Raw genomic sequence first — 20,311 nt, 5'->3', positions numbered from 1 at the left:
TCACAAGAACTGCTGAATATCGCTGCACTAGACTTTCCAGCGCCTGACTACGATTTCTTCAAATAGCTTCAGCACATACACACGAATTTAACTTCACACAGACTTTGCCGTATATTTACCCTCATGTTCGCAATATTTGATCTTTTTAACACTTGTAGCCACGCCAGGGCAACGAGCCATACCCTGTGCCGGTAGTAAAGGAGGCTCGCTCATGTCTCTGTGGAGCATTTACATACGCAATTTATTTGAAAGGCATGAATGGGGGGAACCCCTGCACTTTGAATTTCGCTGACACATATAACACATTACCTGGCCCTTAACATTCATCAAACGTAACCAATGCCTCTTCAGTTGATCGGTGACGCAGGGAGAAGCTCACGCAATGCATGAAAATGTACATAAAGAACGAGGGTTCTCTAATTAACTTAACGCTCCGTGTTGAGCCAGAAACGTTCAGATAAAGAAAAAACCTTGCACAAAGGGTGGTCCCCATTCCTTCGTCATAGAAATGTTTTGTCAGGATGAGTTCTCTTGGAAAAATAGGAAACGTAGCTCAATATTGCCGCGAGACGCCTTACAACAATTGCTTTTAAATTTCACAATCCCTATACGTACTGCAGAGTGCTGTCATGTTGCTGCTTTTATGGCTAAGCGTTGGCTTAACTGCTCTATAAATATAACTGTTTCGACTTTACCTATATAAAAGCTAGTGATAAACTGAGCACGTCACATTTCCAACATGCCTTGCATTGAACAAGTGGAGTCGCTGGCAAAGATGCGTAGCACTATTTGACAACTAATCCGCCAAATATCACCCATTACCTTAAACTGCAGTTTACGTGTCACTGTATCCAAAGCACTAATATGTAATAAGTGTGCCATGAATAATTTTAATATCACAAATACATATCCGCAATTGTTTATTCATATGATGCAATATGGTTAGACGAATCGCTCACCTGCGAGATCTATAAGCGCACTAAGAAGGCGCCATCACACCGATTTTATTGTCTTACAAATATTAGGAGTACTGTTTTGGCAAAATTCCGCAAGGAAGGAAAGAGTCAAGACCTAATTGTGGAAGTTAATATTACCTTTAAAGCGGGTACCTTTCTTTGGCTGTTTCCAATGTTTTCGCGGTTCGTCGGTGGTCGTAGGTCTGTTGTAGTGGGTGGTTGATACACCGGCAGAAGCCAAGCATGACATGCTGCAAGCCAGCAGTCTCGCATCCGCGACGGTACAGGGGCGTATGCATGGCGGAGATAGCTAATAAAGAGCAGTTTCTTTGGAGTCACCAATTGGGAGGCGATATTCCTATACATGATGTCTGAAGTTGCATTCGAAGAAATTTAAAGACAGCTTGCTGAAGCGAAATATTATAGCACGCTGGACGCCAGCAGCGAATTTCACGTAATAGGGATCTGAATAAACTCCTAGAAAGTGTGGCAAGCTTTCAAACGGGAGTGCGTATAACGACCACGCAGGAAAGCATCTGAAAGCGAGCTAGCAGAGGCGAAGTCTTTCGGCACAGTAGCCCCCTATAGCTGATTTCACCCCATACCGCAAGACGATATGTCGTTGCATGTTTGATGATTTAGCGGTCCATTAAAAAGCTAATGGTTTTGGGGATTGGTCGGCATCGCTTTAGCGCAGGAATTGTTTTAGAAGACTATAAACTAAGCGTTGAAAGTAGTAAATCAAACCCGGATTGCTTGTATAAAAAGCTCAGTGACAAGCACCACATTTTAAAAATGAAGCCCAGTGTACACTTGGAGCTGTCCATTACATCGGCAAGTACTTGAGGAACCTAGAAGGCCGTACTAAGCAACTTGGTAGCCTCATGCACATGAGCCTGACTGGTCCCAAATGAAAAAAAGAAATGTAATAGAAGCCCCAGTGCTTGCTATCTTCAATCAGTCGTTCTGATCAAGCTGTTAAGTTATGCATTTTTCGTGCTTTGCATTTTTTCCACAGCATGGTAGAGAGCGACTAACTATGGGCTGTGCGCGCATAGTGCTGTCATAAACTGAAAGGAGGTATGCTCAGATAAAAAAGGACACTCTAAATACCGTCCGTGGGCATGACCAATTAGACAAATTTGTCCTTGGCCTGCAAATTGTGATAGAGACAGACCATAGTCCATTGATATCGCTATGAAAGAATGGCTTTGGTGACATCCCACCCAAACTTCAAAACCTGTTTTTGCGCCTCCTCAAATGTTACTGTTCATTGCAGCTTGTCCCTGGAAAAAAAATACTGGGCATAGCAGACATGTTGCCCAGGATGGGAGGATAAGGCTCATGTGATGATTCGGCGGACGATCTGGCAGTATAGTGCAAGGGCATTCCCATGAATCTGGTGACTCAACAAACTGCGATCAAATTGAAGGAAGCCACAGCCTGCGAGCAAAACCTGCAGCGTGTCACGGCGAATCTGCAGCACCAAAACTTACTGACGGAGAATGAAAAAAAAAACAACAACACGGAAAAGAGTCACTCTTACAAGGCGTGTTGTTGAAGTGAACTAAAGTTGTCATTTGTTGCAATCTATATGAAGGTTGTATCTTGGGCACTTAAGCGTAGAGGATTGCAAAGCAAGAGCACGAACGTCAACTTACTGGCCCTGGATCGGCGCTAGTGTAAAAAAAATTGTAAACAATGTACCCCTTGCGAAAAGTATGCATACAAGAAACCAACAGAACCCTTGCTCATGAGACACACACCTGAGTAGTCATAGGACAGAAAGTAGGAGTGCACCTGTGTGAGAATGTTGGGAAACATTGCCGTGTAGTATAAAATACCTGTACAAACTTTGCCGACGTGAACGTGCTGCAAAATACGCCGGCGTATAAAGCCCTAAGCAAAATGTAACTAATCTCTGCGTGCTTCGGCATAGCCGCACAGCTATGCACATCTTGAGGTCCCAAGTTTACTGCGAGAGAAGTGAGAGATTGTGGTGTGCTATTTTCACCACACCGATTTTAGCCCCTGATGTTGCAAGCCCAACAGGCTGGCCAAAAAGCGTGTGCAAAGCATGTAAACAGCACTAAAATAGTAGGGTCATGCGATAGCGCATTTTGGCTAGGTCTTGTTGAATCAGAGTGTGGCACCGCTTCGCAGTACCTCATAGGGCCACCGCATCAGAACGCCGCTCTCTGATGCCTATGACAGCTACGTCCAGCAGAAAAGGAAGCCTCAGGCATGCAACGAGGTTGTGCACAAGTAGCAGCAGCTCCCAATTCATCACCCGGTAGAAGTCATTCGCATTAATACCGCCAACAAAAGTGATATCAAAGCTCGAGTTCGCAGTCTTGTAGCTCCCAGATCCTACACGCTCATAACAGAGAATGGCAAATAACTCAGAAATAATTACTAGGGCCTGAGGAAAACGGACAGCCGCTCAAGCCGGTTCTGCAGCTGCCGTAAGTGAGCGCATATCCAATGGACGTAGCAAGAGGCAGTCAAGTCTCCCATGTACTAGTCGGGGGCAACGTGCCCAGGATGGGTCATTACCTTCATAAAGTCTAGGAAGCGGGCACCTAGCCCACAATCTACACATCTCGTGAGGGAGTAGACCGCTGTACGTTCACTCGTAGGGGGAGCGGACTGCCTCAAAATCTGCAAAGGAGCTTCTAAGCCAGACGTGAACAAATTGTGAAGCAAGTGTTGAGGTCACATCAACCGAAGCAACAAGAAAGCCACTGCGGAAAATATGGCCACATTCAACCAAACAGCACAATCCTCGAGGATGCACCCGATGATGCCTCAAGAAACGAAGATGCACTGGTAACAGCCAAGCATTGTGTAATACAAGCCAGTGGTCTGAAAACATTATCGGTGCAAGAGCATATAAACGGCACAAGTTAGCAATCAACCACATTTCCTTTCGAGTAAGCAGTTGTGTTGCACGCTTTATCATAGTGCATGGTGGCACTCGGAGAAAAATGTAAATTGATTCGTTTATTCTCTCGCTTTCCTTCACTCGTTCATTTGTTTCTTCAGGTTATTTACTGACATTGGTCATCATCGTGGATGGCATCGGCAAAAAGAAATCTGTTGCATCATGCCCGTATTGAATACTTGATATAATACTTCAAGCCAACTTTCATATGATAATATTTTAGAAAAAGGTGCATAGCCGAAAGGCACCTTTCACGCAAGAGAATGAAAGAAAATTACACGCTGTGAATCCAAATTCAAGGTCTCGTTGGTGCACCTCAATAATAACCTTCGTGTTTAGTATCCGCTAAAAGCTAACGTACTCCCCGAACTGTTGACATATACACCTGTAGCGAGTCAACAAACTTTGTCTAATATATGAAAATTTGTCAATCTGTGTAGCTTATTAGTATTTTACCATACTCAGGGTCACCTGGCTTTCATTGACATGCGTATTGCTGTTCTAATATTCATCCTTTTATCCGTGTTGACCTGTATATATACGCGCTTTCCCCGTAGTCGAAACTGGACTAAATGGAACAGCACATCCAGCACAGTTGTTAAAACCTCGGTAAAGCAGTTGGTTCTTCAAGTGTTTCAAATAAAGGCGAAGTCGGAGCGCACCATAGGCTCGGAATCTTATATTATTGGCCACTACGCGAAGCGAAATGTTCACATTTTTCTTCCATTGAGGAAGTTTCTTTTTCTTTCGACATGTTTTTGTTGCGACAACACACGTATGGACACATGGCGCCTATACACTCTGAGGTTGAAAAATGTTTGGACTTAGCCATATAAAAAAAGGGGGCGGGGGGACACCGGAGGTTGAGCCGCTGCAGTTTGACCGGACCTCTAAAGCCCAACGGTGGAGGCAAAACCGCTTTTCTGACCTGTTTCGCGTAGACGGCACCGTCGGACTGGCCCGTCAGGGAAAAAATTTGCACTTGTCTTTCGCTGTCCTGCTTTATGAACTTCGTCTTTCACTCTAACTTTGGATCTACTTTATCTTCTATGCTCTTCTCTGGCGCTTCGTATCTTCCAGTCAGCGAGTGTTACCCTTGTGGGATAGCCAACCTAGGTTATATCAAATAACGCTCTAGTGGCTATATAAACCTGGCGTTGGGAGGCTTTATATCTGCAGGATTTTGACATTTGCCCTAATTGAGGTCTGTGGTGGGGGGCTAGCCTACCTACCGAAATTGCATACGCCTTTATTTCTCGAAATTATGGCCCCATCTATCTTATCCCACTCTTTCAAAACGAAGGGGCACCGATGAATTTCTGAGCTTCTTAATCCAGACCAAAGAAATATTTCCACGATTCAACGTAATTCATCGTGAATCCCCTGGAGATTACGCCAAAGCTCTATACCCTTTTGTTGCTGCAAATTACCCCACCAACGCTCTGAGTCCCATAAATAATGTCACGAAAGTGGTCGTTGGTGACCTCCTTAAGATCCATGACAAACTATAATTCGAAAAACTGTCAAAATCCTACTTTTCTCGGTAGCACCCTTTCCGATAAGCCCGCATTTCTCAATAAACATTACGCGGGAAGTAGGATCAGAACGTGACCTAATAGAATTTACTGAATTGAGCTCCTAGAGGACTACAAAAAAACATGTGAGAAACGCGCATAGAATCAAGATCTGACAGAACGACATGAAAAATGTGAATCAACATCTCATTTGCACACTCTGCACAAGCACACTATCTGAATATATTGAAATTGGTTTTTATGAAAATACACGTCTGTTCATGTGGGCACGTGTACTTGTTTATCGGGTGAGCGTGTTTCATCATCTAACATGTCGCTCAGCGCAGGATGCGCCCGCATGTATCGGAAGTTTCTGAAGGTTATCGATGGTTCCATCGAATGTCTGTTGTCACCGAACCTTTTGTAATCTGATTGAATTTATGCGCGACTCGAATGGTGTAGATCTTTCTCGAAGACACGCGGGTACCGGCGATTACTTGGGAACCTTCGATGACTGCTATATAAAAGCCCAACCGCTTGACCCGGTGATCATATTTCGACGACCGCCGAGCATGTTCGCCGGCATTGCGGTGCATTGAGTGTAACTTGATTTTGTAGGCATAAGTTCGCCGAATAAAACACAACGTTCGCCACTCACCGTTTTGCTTTCTTCGCCGTCTATAGCACGTGACAATATATTTCTGATTCACACCAACGCTCTCAATGCAAACTATTAGACCAGGGCTCGCTAAGCTGTGAAGGCCGTCTCCCATTTACAAAATGTACTCCGTACGATCATCCTGCCTAACAGTGCGATAACACGCTGCGTTGCGCGAAGTGCTACGGTGGGCATCCCGCGTACCCTTTGCTTTTTCCCTCGCGCAAAAAAATAAATAAAAGGAAATGATCAGGTTAGGGTCAACGAAATGTTTCATTAAAAGAGCCTCATTCTCCGGATGAACAAGGCAGAGGGCAATCTCACAACAATTTTCGGTCGTTCGCTGGCAAAAGAGTAGAGAACAGTAGAGTTGGGGGTTTGGTGGCAGAAGTTTAGTGAGACAACCAACAGCAAATGCCCAAGAATTGTTCAGAGAGTTTGACGTTGGACATTTATTGCCACATAGAAAAAGTGTAGATAGGTAACAGATTCCGCACTATTAGAGGAATACAAACAACTTGCATAAATGTATAAATATATATATTTAGAAAAAAAAGCGTATACTCCACAAACGTTGGAGTTGTTTCCAATGGGCTTAAGAATATTTGTATGTTTTATTTTCATGGTCACTGTACGAGGTTCGATTACTCGATGTTTCGGGAACCGTAATAGTTAAGCGGTTTGTCAGAGTGGAAAAAAAGGAATTTGCAAATAATTACTGTGCGGTCTCTCTGATATGAACAGCAAGTAAAATACTGCAACATATAATACATGAACATATCCTTGAGGACCTAGACAAATAAAATTCACTGATAAAACATCAAGACGGCTTCACGTAATATTCATATATATCTACGCAGTTAGTGTTAAATGATGGGGTTTTTCGTCCGGAAACCACGATTGGTTATAAGGCACGCCGTAGTTGTGGACTCCGGAAATTTGGACCACCTGCGTTTCTGTAACGGACACCTAAATCTTAGTACACGAGTGTATTCGCATTTTACTCCCATCTAAATGCGGCAGCCGTGCCCGCGATTTAATCCCGCAACCTCGTGCTCCGCAGCCCAACACTATAGCCACTAAGCAACCGCGGTGGGTCTACGCAGTTAGTTGAGACTGTGCATGATTTCGTGAATACATGATTGTACCCAAGGCGATGCAATACTTAGGGATTTTTCCATGACCTTCGACAAGGTTTCTCAGAAAAATTGCTAACTTCGAATAGGTTTTTAAAACCGAACGCTTATAAACCTGGTTATCATGCTATCTTAATGACCCTTATCTGCGCGTAATATTCAACCAACATGCATCTGATGAATCAAAGGTTGCCTCTGGCGTCCTCGAGGGCTCACTGCTCGGCCCACTTTATTTTCTGTATTTATAAAGGATAGTGTGGAGAACACAGGTGTAAAGATAAAGTTGTACGCGGGTGACTGCGCGATTCATTCGTAAGTAAAAAAACTCCGCTCACGAAGAGACGTAGAATCAAGCATTTCAAAAAGTTGTCTAATGGCCTAAAACCTGCCAAACACGAGGCAAAGAAGCACAACGCAAATGCACGCGCTATAACGCTTTTCTGAACCAATGGCAACTGTTTCGAATATTTTCTTTCGCAAATTGTCAGCGACAGCAATTTTTAACACTGAACCTCTAGAACCCCAAAATCATTATTTGTGTCGCATTTAGCGTAATAAATGGCCTTCGGCTTCCTGTACACGATACTGAAGTGTGTTTCGTTTGTGCACTAAGTTTTTTTCTTTATTCTTTCTGACTTGTATTTTCGACTTTGCAATATGCTGCGCAGGCCCTACCGCAACCTATAACTTCCTAATGGTAATAAACAAATAAATTCACTAAACTTGATAGAGCAAGTCACCGCCACGTTTCGAAGGTGACGCTTATAGAAGGTGACGCTTATTCGTGGCCGATCAGGCCCTCACAGTTAATGGGCGGCAGGGCCACCCACCCCCTTAGTGGAACCAACTAATACTGCTCCATCTTTCAATAATATTTAGCAAGCCCGAAGTCCTGCGATCTCTAAGTCTACAGCTCAGTCAGAGATCTCCAAAACATTCGTGAGCGTAGCCCACGAGCTGAATCCTACTCCTTAGTGGTGGCGATAGACCGTCACCCAGGGTATCGTCAACACAAGTGCAGAAGGAAGGACGCAGCATGCTGTCCCTTGAGCGAGCGATGCAAGAAAAAATCCTGAGTGAGAGCCCCTCGTAAAATTTTCTGTAAGCTAAACTAATTTTATCTTTGAAACAGACAGCACGAAACTATATTTATATGGATACATAATTATTACACGGGAACATCAGATATCTTCTCTGCGAAATCAATGACGTTAAATGAACTTTTTAAAAAGCTTAACCCAGAGGTGCTGTATGTCCAAGGGGCAATTCTAAAACATTACAGACAGATTTGTACCAAAATTTGTCAGAGCTATCGTTGTCACCAAGTCTTCGGCATGCCGTCAGTCTTGCACCTGTGATCATTCCTGTGTCTTGTTTGGATGTCCATCGTTCCAATGAAGTCATTCTGTCATCTTTGTGTGATTTGTCCCTGTCACACAGTCACATCTTCGTCATTCAGAAATCGTCACTACATTCTCTTCTCACTTGTGAGTCGTCACACTTTCTCCAGATCGAGTCGTGAGGCCTTCGTAATCACGGAGCTCTCCATTATATAATTTTCTGGAAGCAACACTTCTTGAATTAGCGTTACTTCGCCATCGGCGTAAACATTAACAGAAGCTTCTTTTGACACCAATTTTCCAACGTTTCAAACTATTTTCCACCGATTACTTTCAACCAACGTCGGCAAAACAAATTTTGCTGTGACAAGTGCCTTCAATAACTAAGGCTTTCAAAAAAATAGAGCATGCAAGGGATGGAGAGGAGGTGACTACTATTCGGCGGAACCCCTAGGACCTCGATTTTCGCAGCAATGACAGCGGTATACGCAGGTTTTTACAAGCATCTATTGCGTTTTCCAGAGCATAGCACCGAGGGATATAGAGAACTTCTGAGCAATGCTGAACGGCTGCGCAAACCACTGTCTTATGACGAATGCGAAAAGCACGACGACTCACCACAAGAGATGACTGGCGCACCAGGCCTCAACTGCTCACGGCGTGTGCTCCTCATAAATCCAGCACCGCCCCACGGATCGGCATTTTGGCAGCAGTGAGAGTGGTGTGCACATGTTTGTGCATTGATCTCGCATAGCTAGTACATACCTAGCCGCTGTCGCTGCTGCCCTGTGCCCTTTCTTTCCTGTGTGTGCTTCATGTACCTATTATATCAAAAGAGTTCGCAAAGCTGTTGCAAGATTTTGAAAAAGAAATGAGAGCCGAGTGGAAAATCACAAAGGATGCTGTCAAACGAAGCATGCGCACAGGCGAGTGAAAAATGCGTGCAGAATTTGAAGAAATAAAATCCAGCTTTAATTATGTTAGCACAAGTCTAGATGATGCGAGCCGTCGACTTGACTTTGTTCTGAACGAGAACAAAGGTGTTAAGAAGGAAAATGATGCTCTTAAACTCAGGATCTACGCTCTCGAAAAACATTTTGGTGATTGCCAAATAAACATGCTAAAGTCGGAGCAATACTCGCGAAATCGTAATATTGAAATCTAGGGAATAGTACAAGCAGCTGATGAAAACCTTGCACAGCTCGCTACGAAAGTTTGAGAAGCTATAGAAGAACCCACATCGGCCTGTGACGTCGATATGTGCCACACGGTGCAGATTAAACATAAAGATAAACCGAACAACATTGTCCAGTTTCAACCAAAGCCGCGAAAAACGCGAGAAGGTTCTCAACGTCACTCGAAAAAAGAAGATAACGAACGCTACCAATGTATTGCAAAACGACGCTCCAATTTATATAAATGAGCAGTGGTGCCCGGCAATCAAAAGAATCCTGGGGATGGTAATTTACCGAAAGTGCGAAAACGGTTGTAAGTTCGTTTGAACAAGGAATGAGAACATATTTGCCCGTCGCATGGAGACTTCACCTATCGTTGCTATCTATCGCGGAAGTGATGTGAAAAACGTTAGCAGCAATTAACCATTGTAGTGTTACGAGCATTTAATGGTGTCTATTCGCAACGCTGTGTCTGCAAGTTTTATCGCCCCTGAGGACATTCAGCACGTTGTGAAATCTCGAAAGAACGGCAGTAAGTTGTTCAAATTGGTGCACTTAAACGCATGGTCACTTCAGCCAAAAAATAAGTTATCTTGTTGCTGTAGGAATCAAGTGGCATAAACTTTGACCTTTTAATGTTCACAGAAACGTGGTATACTAATTAGTCAGACCATTTTATGCTGCCGGGGTTCAACCATTTCTCATTAAACCGCACAGAGAGTAGAGGGGTGACGTTTCCATTCTGGCCTTATCACAAAAAAATTCGAAGCCTTATGTATCAAGAAGGCTACAAATGTATTCGCTGTTATGTATCGCCCTCCTAGCGGTTCTACGGCTGATTTCCTAACATTTATTGGTCGTCTTTTATCACATGCGAATGCTATGAATTGTGAACTGTTGGTGGGGATATTAATGTAGGTGTATTGAAGAACTCAGTTACAAGTCATGAAGTTTTATTAATGCTTGAGTGCACCTTTTTTGAAAATGTCATTACTATGCCAACACGAGTTACTGAATCAACAATGTCATTGTTGGACATGTTTGTTACCAATTCTATAACAGAGGAAAAAATTTCAGGGCTGTTAAGCTGCGACATAAGCGATCACTTTCCTATATTTATTTTCCGAAAAAGGCACACCAACCCGGCCTACGTGAAAGAAAAGGAATTCACGTACGGCTCAGTAACACCTGTAACGTCGGTGCACTTTAGGCACCGTATCAAGCGATTGGACTGCAATGATATTTTGGCCCATGGAGATGCAAACAACTTGTATAATAACTTTATAACAACATTTCAAGTACTTTACTTTGAATCGTTTCCTCTTAAGACATCTAAAGCAACACACAAACCATACAAATTAAGATTACCAGCAGTTCGTTAAAACACGTAATGCGAACTTATGGTCTGAATACAAGACTGCTAGAAAAAAGTTGAATAAAGAAACGGAAAGGGCAAAAAGGGACGACTACTTCCACATCTTCGATCCACAACGTCCCGAACGACGTAATACAGTGTGGAAAACACTAAATGGAGCACTGAATATAGGGTCCACTCCCACTAAAATCGATAATGTTGAAATGGACGGAAAAACGTTAAACGGAACTTAGCTTGCAGACCAATTCAATTATGTGTTCGTGAAAATAAGAAATGCCAGCCACAGCGCGAAAACTACAACCAGCATAATTCCGATACCAAACACGCTTTTTCGTAAACCAACTTCCAGTTCTGAAGTAATTACACTATTCAGTAGAATAAAAAGTAGTGACAGCTGTGATCCTGAAGGCATAAAAATGCAACCAATGAAGTGTGTATTAGACATCATAGCAGATGTACTAACACATATCTACAACTTGGTGTTATCAACAGTTATTTTCCAGTCCTCATGCAACTAGCAAAAGTTACCGCAATATACAAAACAGGAGATAAAAACAATTTAAGCAATTATCGCCCAATATCTATACTCCCCATTTTCTGAAAATGCCCTGAAAAAATAATAAACGATAGAACTGATACCTTCTCGAGAAAGTACAATCTTATTACCGAATATCAATACGGTTTCAGAAAGAAACGTTGAACTGAATGCACTGTATTAGCACCAAAAAAAATCATGTTATACAATATCGAAAGGACGTTTTTGACTCTTGCATTTTATTTGGACTTCAGTAAGGCCTTTGATCGCATAAATCATGAATTATTATTAAATGAATTAAAATGCTATGCTTTTAGAGGAATCTCACTCAAACTTATTCAGTCGTATTTTAGTGCGCGGTCTCAGTACGTTGAAATAAATGGCTTTATATTACGCACACAACCAATTAAAACCGGGGTGAAACAAGTCAGCATTCTAGGACCTGCATTATTTTTATATTACATCAATGCTATAATAAACGTCGATGAAGATAGCAAATTTATAATTTATGCTAATGATTGTACACCATTCCTTACGGAAAAAAAATTAGGTACTATCGAGGCGCTAGCAGCAAACACCTGTTATAAGCTTCGCGATTGGTGTACTAAAAACAATTTAATGCAAAATTAAACAAAATCAAAATGTGTCCTTTTGCGAGCCCTTGGCACATTCCTACAGTTACCTTACCGTATTACCCAAGGTCAACACAAACTTGCAGTAACCAAATAAATTAAGACGCTTGGAGTAATTTTCAATGAACGTGTATTATGGAATGAGCAAATCGATGAGATTAGCTTAAACCTGAGTCGCGTGGTTGGTGTTTTAAATCGCTGTCGATATATTTTGCCTCTTACCATAACGCGACTTATTTATGACGCTCTCTTTCATGCTCACTTGAACTACTGTGCTTTGTTATGGGAAAACGCCACATTAACTAATTTGAATAAGCTAAACATACTTCAGAAGATAGCTATTAGGGCAATAGAGAACATACCATACCTTGAACACACCAGACAACTTTTTATTAGGCATGAACTTGTTATGGCGAAAAATATATACAAATGCAGGCTGCTACAATCCTACATTAGTACAAATCGCGGGAAAGCTTGACAGATTTCTCACACTTGGAAATCTTGAACCTACTCAAAGTAAGACCGTTCCACCGGTAAAAACCACCCTGGAAAGCTCCATTCTCACGCACTATTTACGGAACGCAATGGCTTAGCCGCACATTACCAAGCACTCCTAACGCATATAAGCAGCAAGACATTGAAATCAAAACACTAAACCCCACCAAAGTAGATAGTTTGTTTTATAACTGCGCATTCCTTAAATTGTATTGTTTTATATAATTATGTTTTCACTAAGCATAGAATTACGATGCCATTTGTCTTCTCGCTTGATAATGTGCAATTATGATCCTATATGTACTATTAATTTTCGTACTGGTGTATAGTTATTATTTGCTTTTGCACGTGTGCTTACCCTGTCACTTTATTATTTACTTTTGCTTGTAAAATTATTTGTTTTTTGCTTATATATTTACACTGTAATTTCTCCTACAGGGTGGACGGGGCTTAGTGAAGATGCAGCATCCGCAGGTTTTTCGCCGTCTCCCCTTTTTTACCGATGTTTTTGTTTGGTGAAAATAAAACACTGACTGCCTGACTGACTCACCAACGGAGCGGACTAAGTAATGAGGGGCATTTATGTGTTTTCCAACGCCAACGTTGTACACTATTCCTAAATTCATGAATGTTTTATCACAACAATATGAAACCTAAAGTATGGTTCATCGCCTTCACAACCACAGCAAAGACGGGTTGCAATTGCACCTCACCAATAAGAGAGAGAGAAAAAAGGGAAGGCAGGGAGTTAACCGCAAAAGTAAACAAGCAGTTGCTACATTGCAGACCATTTTATATGGAAGACAATACCCAAACTACAGAACAACCAAACTTTGCCTTTACGGCACAGCATGCTATTAAAGCTTGACACAGAACAGGTTCAAGCTGCTTCTAGGATGCCGACCTTTTCATATTGAAAAGAACACCCAAACTACAGTGCAATAAAACTTTGCCTTTACGGCACTGCATGCTATAGCTTGCAATAGAACGGGTTCAGGCGTTTGCTACAAATGATAAGCAGGGTAATTTTATCTGAAATTTTGATGCCATAACAAAACGAAGAGAAGGATTCTACATTGACTATTTCAGCATCCAGGGAAACCCCGTAAACGTCACTGGCAGAGATTCGTTAGATGACTAGCGATGTATTTGGAAGGGTTTTAGAAGACATATCCTGCATAAAAGAGGAAGAATATTGAATAACAGTCAATTTAATCAAAGTTGGAGAAGATATGATTTAAATGTTTGCGGCCCTTTATAAGGTAATACTTCACGACATAAAGTATACCAGAGTGCAGAAAAATACCACCATAATGATAAGCCATAAAACCGAGACATTAAAGAATTGAAGAATGATTAGCCAAATTAACTTGCTTTCATTAGTGTATAAACTATTCATCAAGACAATATTCAAGAAAATCAGCGCCACCTTTTACTGCAATCGACAAAGGCAAGAGGCTGGCTTCAGCTAGCTATTCTACAATGTCGTAGGTCGAGTAATAAAGAAATCTGCGGAGTTCAATCGACCTTCTATGAGGCTTTAATCAATTATGAAAGGCAATTGATTCATTAGGCACACTAGTAGACATGAAGCTAGTGCTTCATCAAAGACAGAAGACATACGTAAACATGATGAGAAATTTCTGCAGGGTTTCTATAGTTAGCGTGTTTATTGCACGATAAAGTACAAAATTACATATCAAATACGGGACAGACAACGACAGAAAATCACTTGAGTGGCATTTACGGTACGCATAGAAGAAGTCAAGCTGGTAAGGCTAAGGAGTGAGGGTCAACGCTGTATATCTAACAACCTTCGGTTTCCCGACGACCTTGACCTGTTCGCAACACTGGGGATGTATTACAAGAAATGATTGCGCATGCAAATCAAGTGAGTATGAGAGCAAAGTTGAATATCAATATACAAAAGACGAATGTAACGTTCAATTGCCTGGAGAGGCGTTCAGCCCGCATCAGAAATAAATATAGCCTGCTGATGCTTATGCTGATGATACTGAAGCAATCAAAAAGCTTTATCAGCATGGCTATTAAAGGGTTCCTGTTGTGTGAGACAAACCAATACATTCTAATACTGCTTTGTATAATTGTTTTTAGTTTGTATTCATCTCTTTTTTGCAGTTATGAATATCATGCGATCGATAAAAGGAGTTGTGACTTGTAGTTGTATCGGGTCAAATTGTTTTTTTAAAATGCTCCGCGGATGTACGTTCGTCTAGATGAAATCACAAACATCGCGATGGGGTGGCGAGCTGCAGCAACAAAGATTGCTGCAAATATTTGAGCAAGATAGCAATGTCTGCTGAAGTTTTGAAGACACGGACGAGAAGCATTGGCCAGGACTTACACGGCATTAATGCATTGGTGAGGTTTGACAAGAACTCGTGACGCGGCGGAGTTCCGATTATTGTTGGCCAAAGTGACAACGTGTTGGTTGTCTGGCTGCACAGTGCACATATTACCCACGGCATTCCTTGCTGCCAAAGCTACACATACATTTGCGATTGGTCCTTTGATACTGTATTGATCAGAAGGGTAAATTAGCCGTTTCAAATGCGCGTACATTATCCTGTGGAAAATCACTTGTTTACCTATGTTGCTGAACGGAGGGAGGTGTGAAGGCTTGTGCTATTACTTTCAGTTTTTGGACGGTGGGAGATGAGGTACTTGGTGTTTTTCAACCGACTGCACACTGATCAAAGCCGAATCATAGAGACGTAGTCGCAGGTAAGCTACAATGAGGGTATAGCCTGGAGAGGCAGATGCACGGCTCAGAGCTCCTTCTTGAAGGACAACCGCTCACACACCGAGCAATCCCAGTCTTAAGGCTGGCCACAAATTGTTTGTTGAATCGGTTGGTTAGAGCTTTGCTATTGCATGTTGCATTAGCTTGCTGACTACGGCTCCTCGTGTCGGGCTCGACGGCTGGATCAGACGGGTCATCTCGCTTACGTCGCTTTGCGGCTACCTCCACGGCCGGCTAGGCAAGGCTGTTGCGGTATATTAGGCGTTTCGGCTCGCCATCTCGAGCTTCTTGAATCGCTTGTCGATCTGAGGTTCCTTGCTTCCATCATGACATCCCACAATATGACCGCAATCGGGTACTTTGTTGGTTGATTGGCGTTCTTCCATTGCTTTCACTCATTCGTTATTTCTCATTCACTCAGATTATTGTTTTAGGAGTAAAACGCAAGAACTTTAATGATTTTACCATATTTTCGAAACGCATTTTCATCCACGCCCCTTTTACAAACATTTATCCGTCATCACTGCCCTTTCGGTATTTTCCACGGTATAAGAAGTTGTTCATATTTTGATCGTCATCACTGTCGTAAATGCTTTTTATCATCGCCAAAGACGCAAATATTTATGTGCAGATCTCATGCGTTTAGACTTTGGCAAGTGTTGCAACCGCTACAGAAGAAAAGTTTGTGCGAATAGCCTACGCTTGGCTTTTCATTGAAGAAAGCAGTATGCACAAGACGCAGACTCACTATTTCCTTTGAAGACCGCCAGGAAAGTGTGCCGTCAAATTTTCGCCGAAATACCGACGGACGTCAAGACTGACATACGTGAGGAATTCGCACTAAAGATCGGTGGAGGCACACTTCGCGAAGACACCTTTTTTTGTTCAGCCTTTTGTGAATCAGCGTTGGGCGTTACCGTACGGTATGGTAGTGGTTGAGAGGCGCGACCAACACATTATAAATAACATCCGATGTCATACGCCTGGTTGGCTCCTCACGGTATCAGAAAACGAAAGGACCACAATCTGTTATCAGATGCTGCAGCACTGCTCTAGGTGGCCAGCCATGTGAACAGTGAATCATTTATCCACCGATGGTTGTCACATCTTTGAGTTCTCAGAAAATTATTCATTACCGGCCGTCACATCTTCGAGTACTTGGAATATTGAAACGTATGATTAACTTCATTGCTTGTCCAAATACTCGCAATAGTTGTCATTTATTGCAGATTCCGTAGGGTTAGCGAGGCTTAATCTACCTGGCATGCTAGTACGTTCCGCCATCATTTGTACAAATCGCAAACATAAGGTATTATGATATCACGATAGCCGTTCAGGATTTCATAATATAATGATATTTTCATATCATGAAACATTTTTGATAGCGGCATCTGCTAACAACATAATTTGCTTGACAATCTTGCCATTGATTACCATTTCTGTATTGCGCATCTCTTCGCTTTGTATTTTATTTTGCAGAAGCTAAATAAAGGTGTTTCTTCTCTTTGAAAAATCAGGCTAAGCAGACCTTGCTGCGGCGCTGCAAAGCGGATATTGGGCTTCATTCCATCCTAGCAGCCAACTAAACTGGTCGATACTCCAGGGGACACTAAGGAAAGGTTTCGGATGTGGATTTTGCGTAGCTGGAGACAATTTCATTTTTTTTGTTTTTGTTTTTTAAAGCATGCAGCTTCTCTTAAAAATAAAGCACATTCCACACAGTATGGAAATCGACGTTATGCGAAACATTATGCTTATTCCTGGCTACATCGTTTTTGGTTAAGAAAAGTATTAAAGAGAAGCATGTGCACGTCTAATGTCAGAACGCGTGCGACGCCCGAAGCAATACGGTGGGGAGGACGATGGTATGAGGGTAACGGCATGATTCCTGCCCTAAAAGCTCGACCTGAGTTTATAACATGAATCTTGGGGGATTAAACTTTGTTGCTGGACCACAGTAAGCGACTGAAACACTTATTTGGTCACGTGGCCCCCTTTCAGCGAAGTCCGACAGCAAGGGCATAGGGTCCCACAAACAGCTTCGCTGTAAAAACGTTCTCCGATGATTACAATGCTCCCTAATGAGAAGTTTGAGCAACGCTGTAGACACTGCTAGGTTAGCTGGTATACCCCCAAGTAAACGGGAATTGCGTCACGAGCGCCAATTTCTCCCCTGGTGCTTGGTAGGCCAAACTCTGAGAGGAGGAAAAAAAATACCGCATATTTTCATTCCAACGGTTTTGTTGATGCGCGCGGGGGGGGGGGGGGAGGGTACGTCATTCGCTTGTCGTTTGCTATGCGCCTGACGAGCACACTACTTTCTCGGCATACGCCAACGGAAGTGAACACTGCTAGCATTAATTTTTTCAGCTCCTCTTCCTCATTCAGATTTTGTTTTCAGCACCCTTCGACTTCTAATTTTGTCGCTCACAACATATGTGCAACAAAGCTGGGTGAAGACTTACCTTTTGCTGTTCAAGATGCACGAGCCAACATGCCATGCAACACGGTTATTTCGTCTCGGCAAAACGGAAGGAGGCAGAATAGTGTGGTTTATTCACTGGCATTTTATTGGCAACCTATCGCACAGCAAGGCATTCAATACACAACACAATAATGCAGATCTGAGTATTCAACTAGCCAGTACCAATAGGCGCATTATGTACTACGATCAGACGGCAATCAGTAAGGCAGCTTCCTGGAATTTTTCAGAGAAAGTTGCTACAGAGGCAATGTTTGCTTCTTGTGCACAACAAAACTGTACCAAAGCAGTTTTTGTCGCAACAGTTATATCTAAATAATAGAAAGATTATCAAAATCAGCAGATTGACATTTTCTCCATACCACTAATAAGAACTTCGTTTATTATTCCATACAATGACGTAGTAGTTCTGCGGAAACCCGCAAGGTGGAGAGAAGTAATGAATAAAGAGAAAATGAGACATCCACCCGTTCGTAGCAATTGCTACAAAGGAAACCCATATGGGTTCCTCGATAGAAAAGCTTCAAAGTTGAAGAAAAATTCGTCCTGGTCCGGGACTCGAACCCGGGACCACCGCCGTTCCGGGGCAGCCACTCTACCATCTGAGCTAACCAGGTGGCTAGCAGATGGCAGGGCAAAGTCGAATTTGTCGACAACACGAAGCAAATGCAATTGTTTGGCGTAGTAGTTCTGCGGAAACCCGCAAGCTGGAGAGAAGTAATGAATAAAGAGAAAATGAGACATCCGCCCGTTCGTAGCAATTGCTACAAAGGAAACCCATACGGGTTCCTCGATAGAAAAGCTTCAATGTTGAAGAAAAATTCGTCCTGGTCCGGGACTCGAACCAGGGAGCACCGCCTTACCGGGGCACCCGCTCTAACGTATGAGCTAACCAGGCGGCTAGCAGATAGCTAGCCGCCCGTCGAAGAGAAAGTGCACGAAAAGACCGATTTAATCACTCCAGATGGCCTCTACCAATTCAAGGTTATGCGGTTCGGTTTATGCAATGCCCCTGCCACGTTCGAAAGGATGATCAACTCTCTGCTGCAAAGTTTCAAATGGTCAACTTGCCTTTGTTACCTCGACGACGTCCTTGTGTTCTATCCTACATTTGAGCCGCACCTTGGGCACGTCGCAGCTATTTTTGACGTCTTTCGCAAGGCCGGGCTCTAATTGAACTCATCGAAGTGCCACTTCAGGCGCCGACAGATTAAAGTGCTAGGCCATCTCGTCGATGCTTCTGGAGTACAACCCGACCTGGAGAAGGTTCGAGTAGTAACGGCTTTTCCTGTACCTCAGTCTGTCAAACGCGTGCAGAGTTTTGTGGGGCTCTGTTCTTATTTCCGACGGTTCGTGAAAGATCTCCAGCAATCGCTCGACCACTCACTGAACTTCTGAGAAAAGACGTACCTCTTACGTGGGGTACCCCTCAGTCTGCCGCAGTTTCACGAATTATCACGACTCTCACCAATCCACTGGCCTTGGCCCACTTTGACCCATCCGCACCTGCGGAGATTCTTACCGATGCCAGTGGTTATGGGATCAGCGCCGTCTTACCGCAACACCAATACGGACACGACCTCATTATAGCCTGCGCTAGCCGGCTCCTGACAACTGCAGAGCGAAACTATGCGATTACGGACCGCGAATATTTTGCTCTCGTCTGGGCTGTTGGATGTTCCGCCCATATATCTATGGCAAGCCCTTCTCAGTAATAACAGACCATCATGCGCTCTGTTGGCTTTCGTCGCTCAGGGATCCTACTGGCCGACTCGGTTGTTCGGCCCTCCGACTAAAAGAATATCCTTACACAGTGACTCACACGTCGGGACGCCAACACCAGGACGCAGATTGCCTCTTTCGCTACCCAGTTGAAGACGCGACCTCTACGTCTGATAATGACACCGACGCCTGTGTTCTCTCTGTTTTTCCAATGGTCCATGTCGCCGACGAGCAGCGCCATGACCCGTTCTTGCGTATCATCATTGACCGCCGGGAATTGTCACTTGCCGACAGTGCCCTTCTCTTATTCACACTTCAAGACGGCGTACTCTACCGCCACAACGTTCACCCCGACGGCCCTGCATTATTCTTTGTGATCCCTAAACACCTTCGCTCGGCTGTTCTCCATGAACTTCACGACCTCTCTACTGCCGGTCACCTGGGTGTGTCACGCACCTACGACCGGATCCGCCGACACTTCTTTTGGCCAGGGCTTGCTCGCCCCATGCGAAGATAGGTAGTTGCGTGTGATAAATGCAAACGCCGCAAGACACCATCGATGCTCCCTGCTGGGTACCTTCAA

This window comes from Dermacentor variabilis, chromosome 6 (assembly GCF_050947875.1).
Source record: "Dermacentor variabilis isolate Ectoservices chromosome 6, ASM5094787v1, whole genome shotgun sequence".
NCBI lineage: Eukaryota > Metazoa > Arthropoda > Arachnida > Ixodida > Ixodidae > Dermacentor > Dermacentor variabilis.
Note: the sequence above shows the minus strand (reverse complement) of the source record.